The sequence below is a fragment of the Aegilops tauschii genome, chromosome 1, assembly GCF_002575655.3.
Source record: "Aegilops tauschii subsp. strangulata cultivar AL8/78 chromosome 1, Aet v6.0, whole genome shotgun sequence".
Classification (NCBI taxonomy): Eukaryota; Viridiplantae; Streptophyta; class Magnoliopsida; order Poales; family Poaceae; genus Aegilops; species Aegilops tauschii.
The window spans coordinates 47,847,863-47,853,448 of record NC_053035.3 but is presented as its reverse complement, the minus strand read 5'-3'; the positions used below and the strand labels follow the sequence as shown (position 1 = coordinate 47,853,448).

Here is a 5,586-nt window from a genome sequence, read left to right as displayed (position 1 = left end):
TACTACGTGTGCGAGTTCATCTACAACGCGACTTGCAAAGATAAGCGGGACTACTCTAAAAGACAATATGAAGTGCGTAAGCAATAATATTCACAATTTCATTTTATTACACCATCATTTTTGTTGAGTTTCATTCATATATATGTATTAACCCCGTTCTTCAAATTAGACGTGGCAGATGCGGAATGAACTCCTACCAGAAGATCGCATGAAAGCAATTCAAGAGGAATTGGCGGGATTCTTTCTTGACCACGTCATCAATAAAGCCGGAGAATACCATGTGGAACTTGAGTTCAAATGATAGGGGATTGTAAGAGATCTTACATATTGTATATGTACGTAGCCAGTAGCGTCGGATAGATGATACAAAAACTTGTTGTTCGACCAATCTCTCGGAGAAGGAGAGGTCGATCACTTCTCTCGGTATGCATGACGAACTTCTGTACTCAATGGTTTCCTTCATTTTCTTACTAGCTAGCGTGTCGAGGGCCTCTCTATACGTATAGTATGTAGCGTCAACCAAGCACGGAGATAAGAGAGGACATTTCTCTTTATTAATTAATTAGCTACCTAACACAATATATGAAACACCTTAATTAACCATACAAAACCCCCAAATCCACCCCCTTTCAGAAAAAAAACAAAAACCCTAGCCCCTGAACAGCTGACGCGTGGATGCCTATTGGTCCCGGTTGGTGCCACCAACCGAGACTAAAGGGCCTCCTGCCTGGGCTCGCAGCACCGGCCACGTGGAGGCCCATCTGTCCCGGTTCGTGTAAGAACCGGGACTAAAGGCCTAGGGCATTAGTAACGACCTTTTAGTCCCGGTTCTTAAACCGGGACAAAAGGCCCTTACGAACCAGGACAATAGGCCCTTTTTCTACTAGTGGGGTTCGATGGCGACTCCGGAGGGGGCGGCGACCGCGCCATTGCTCGGAACCCCTGTGGGTGGGGGGAGGTTTGTTTACCCCTATCCGAGGGTTTTCTTCGGGCAGCGCGTCAGGGCCATGGAAGATGGCGCCCGCTTCCTCGACCTCCCTCGCCGCCACGAGCACCGGGGCAATGCCGACGGGCGTCGGCATTTCCGTCTCCTCCTCCTCCTAACCGGCCATCTCCTTCCCGCTGTGGTTTTCTCCCCGCCCGGCGTACGCTCGAACTCCACCAGCTCCGGGAAGTTTCTAATTTACGTATTGCTCGTACATGTAGATTAGGGTTTTCTGCAATAGGCATCACTTGGATCCGATCAAATCGAATCAATTCCTTCTTGGGTGCTACTATTCATGTTGTTGATGGTGTTCATGTTCACTATTCGTATGCAGGGTAGATTTGATCTTGTTAATAGGTAGTTACATCGTAGTCCTTAGGCAGGGTATATTGGTTCTTGCATGATAGGTAGTTACATATTCATGATGTTCATAGGTAGGGTTTGTGTGTGATGTTGAAGAGCTAGATTGGTGTTGGTTTAGGCATGGTTTGTTGCATGATTTCGTTACGTGCATGGCATTCATGGTAGGTAGGACAAATTTGCATGCTCATACACATTGTAGGGACACTGTGTTCCCTTGTTGAGGTACTATTACCAATGTAGCATGCTGCCAAATGTGGAAGTGGTCACAACTTGCACTGCTAGTTTTAGGTCATGAGCATGATGCTCACTGATCAGTGGTTGTTGCCCTTGAGCAAGTGCCATTGATCAGTGACACTTGCTCTTCGGCAAGTGCCACTGATCATGTTTTGAAAACTGCACAAATCAGTGGTTGTTGCCCATGAGCAAGTGCCACTCATCAGTGCCACTTGCTCTTCGGCACGTGCCACTGATCGGTGCCTGATCCCAATGCCTTGTTACTAACCATTGTCATCTTACCTGACAAGGTGATGAAGACAGAGTGGGACAGAGTCGGTCGAGGAGCTCAGGTCATGGTCGGCGCCGAGGGCGTCATGGACTTCATCCCCACGAACCGCTAGCTCAAGAGGGTGGATCTACCTGGCAAGGCCGCCTTCATGAGCCAGCCGCATCCAAGGGGACGATGTCCAAGGACCGGCCACGAGGAGGGGTCCCGAGAGCCGTTGTGTTTCTACGTCCAGATCAAGGACGAGGAGGATCTCGCCATGCTCGTCATCCCACCGAAGTTCAAGGAGGTCATGAAGCAGTGGCTGGTGATCAAGCCCCCGCGCGTCGTCAGGCTGTCGGTCAACAAGTGGTGCGAGTCCTGGGTTCAGGTCCAGAACTACGAGGGGCGGATGGTGCTTGACCGGGGCTCGCAGTACTTCTGCCGCCGCCACAGGATCGTCCCCGGCGACCTCGTCGTCGTGCGAATCTCCAGCCTGGGCTTCAAGGTGCAGATCTACAACCACAACAGGGTGCGCTGCACCAACCACGGCTACGTCGGCAAATTCTCCCGCGCTCTCTATTATATAAGTACCCGGTCCTAGTATAGAACTGTTAGTTTGTGGTCATGGTGATGGTGATGGTTTGAACTAGTGCTGCAAACTTGTTAATATTTTGGCCAGGATCGGCGCCCTGGTGTGAAGCAGGAGGCATGGGATGCCCCTACTGTCTTTAACGATGGCCCTACTATATTAATTAGCCTCTTAATCTGCTTTTATTTTCATGTGCATTGCTTGTTTTCATTTTTGCCTCCCGTTTGTGCTGCTAATGTGGTGGTAAGGCCGCCACATTTGAATGGGGTGAGCAGAACACAAACGTGTATGCAGCCAAACAGCTGTGGTTTGCATCTGCTCAGCCCTTAAGCATATATGCAGACAGCCAAACACCCAGCCCTGAAGTGCTCATTGATGCAATGCAGACAACCAAACAACATGCAGATGCTGATTTGTTGCCTGTTTTTGCTCAACCGGGTTGGGTTGAGATGTGTTTGAAATGCAGGTATTGTTTGAGAAGGCAGCCAAACACGCTCTTAATCATATGAGTTACTTTGTATTTTCTTGAATCTTAGGTCCAAACCAGTGTATCGGTAATTGTTATGAATATGAATAAAATTACCAGTGTTTCAAAAAAAAAAAGAACACGCTGCCCTCAAAAGGAAAAAGCTCGGTTACAGAAATATCAAACGCGGCGGTCGGAATAAGAAGCGGCGGCGGAAGGCGAGCGAGGAACCCTAACCTAAACACCTGGCGCAGGGTACGTATGCTCAGCAAATTCTTCAAAATCTTCACTTTTCCTAGTGGAGGCGGAGTCGGAAGTCCGATGCCAGCCACGCGGTGGGGCTTCGTGGTCTTGACGGAGACGGACCCGGAACTCAGTCGCCGCATATATAAATGCAAGAGAAGTCTTTCCTCCCAAATCCCAATCCACTGATAAAATTACGAGCACAGACGCAAACTCAGGCGATTCGAGGCGAGGATACGAAGAGAGCTTGAGATCGGCGATGGCAGCGGCGATTCGGCAGGCGGCGAGGAGGTTGGCTGGCTTTGTTCTCCAGCGAACGAAAACGGAGGTGCCAAGGAGGCTCATCCACGGCGGTCCGCCGGCAGCAGCCCCCTCTTCCCTCCGGCATACTTCCTCTGGTGTTGAGGTACCGAAAATCACGACTTCTATCGATTATTTCATCGACTGCTGATTGATTCGCTACTGTGCTCTGCGCATAACATGATTAGGGATCTAGCAATTCCACGCCTCGCAATACCATAGGTCTCGTAATAATCAAATCCTTTTCCAAACGGCAGGATGGGGATTGCTTACCCCCTAGGATTATCAACACTAGCTAGTTCCAAATTATTTTGTAAATCTTGGTTTTGCCATCAGTAAGCATGATTCGAGAATGAAATATCTTTTGCAAAGGAAATATGACACTGTTTAGTTTTAGGCATGCCTACAATAACATTCTAGATCAACTATAGCTATGTAGGCTTGCATCAATGAATATGTTGAATATGTTGTTAGATATTGTATCTAACTTCTACGTAATTTGTAAAGGAAATAGCAGTGCATCAAGATGGGAAGGCTTCTGCTTTGAGGGAAATCAAGAAGAAGAGAGAAGAGTTGTTTGATCTGATTGCTGACACAGAAAGGCGATACGACACCCGGCTTACCAAGGAAGGCTGTCAAAACACACGCATGCTCCAGCAGCTTGCGGTGCAAATCGAGCCTAGACCCAATGACCCCTTGTGGTATCTACTCAGAACATATGCTGTCCTTTTCATGTTCTTTTTTCCTTGGAATAATTTGTTAACAAATTTTATTACATCTCTGAACTTGCAGGCGGTCGAAGCGGTTTTCGAAGAGACTCAATGATTTTTTGGGGTTAGCCGGGGCTGTTATATCATCCTATATGCTTACGCGTAAGTGGCTTCATTTGGACCAAGAGGCAGATTCAAAAGAGCAGAAGATCTAACTAGCAACAATGGCTTCAGTTGGAGAATGAGGCAGAAGATCTAACTAGCTATCTGGAAGTCGAAGTGTAATTTCACTAGTATAGAAATGCTCGAGGATGAAGTTATTAGTGCTCTTTTTTGGGCATTCTTCAGCTTTTGTACCAACAACTGTGAAAATTAGTTATGCATTTTTATATGGTTTTGGCTTCAGTTTCCTTTGACCTTATGTGCGGTGTCAATACTGTGTTCAGTGATTGTATGTGTTGCCCCCACCCCCCATTTTGTACAGTTTAGCATGATGCCAGTCACACCAGTCTATTTTAGGGGAAGCTTGTACTATTATGCCAGCTCGTGTGTTTTATACAAGGATGAAAATGCTCTCCCCCTCTCTCTTTCTCCAATAGAATCAGTCTACACTGTTAACAGGTTGCTGCGATGCTGCTCTGCTGGTTTCGTGAGAGCATCTCCAGCCGCGCCCCCAACAAGGCCCCCCAGGCGATTTTTCGGCCGCCGGCGCCAAAAAAAGGCCCAGTCGCGCCCCAAGGGCCAAGTTTTCGCCGGCTCGGGCCGAAATTAGCGCCGGCGGACCCAACCCGAACCCGGCGCGCTGGGGGCGCTCGGGGGCGCCGGGCGAATCGTTTTTGGCGCGAAAAGCCGCGGGGCCCCCTTGCCAGCGACTCGACTCTCTTCTCGCCGCTTCGTCGTCCTCATCGCCTCGTTTCCCGCGGCGAATCAATGCCAAAGCTGCGCGCCGGTCAGCCTCCATTGATGCCTCACGGGCGGCGCAGTGAAGGCCGGGCAACGCGCGTCCCCTCGCCCGCCATGCATAACACGCCGGCCACGCGTACTACGCGGCGCCTCCGCCTATATAAGCCGACCACCAGCGCGCCGGAGACACGCACAGATCCTCCACTGCCGACGCGCCCATTTCTCCCCCTTCCTCCCTCGCCTCCTCTCGCCGTCTCCAGTTCAGAAGAATGGCCGAGCACTTCCCAGGCGACGGCGCGGCGGCGAATGGCTTCGGGCGCCGCCAACTTCATGAGGACGAGGCTCGCCTCCTTTTCGAGGCCGAGTACCCGATCCCGCCGGACATGCGGGTGCCCGGGGCGTGGAGGATCAGCGCCGGCGGCGTGCCGGTGCCACCACCACCCACCGGGGCAGCGCGGCGTGCGGAGATCAAACGTATCCGCGCGTCCCTGCCGCGGGCGGCGAGGGAAGTCCCGCGGTACACCCCCGACAGCCCGCTCTAGA

The 5,586-nt window shown here is 50.7% G+C and overlaps 1 long non-coding RNA gene across 1 annotated transcript; it reads left to right on the top strand.

Annotated features, from left to right (window-relative positions):
• Positions 1 to 1,915: 1,915 nt before the first annotated feature.
• LOC141039276 (uncharacterized) lies at positions 1,916 to 4,833 on the top strand. The gene is made up of 3 exons (XR_012200199.1): positions 1,916 to 3,536; positions 3,938 to 4,131; positions 4,223 to 4,833. It is a non-coding gene; the product is annotated as an uncharacterized lncRNA (long non-coding RNA).
• Positions 4,834 to 5,586: the final 753 nt, after the last annotated feature.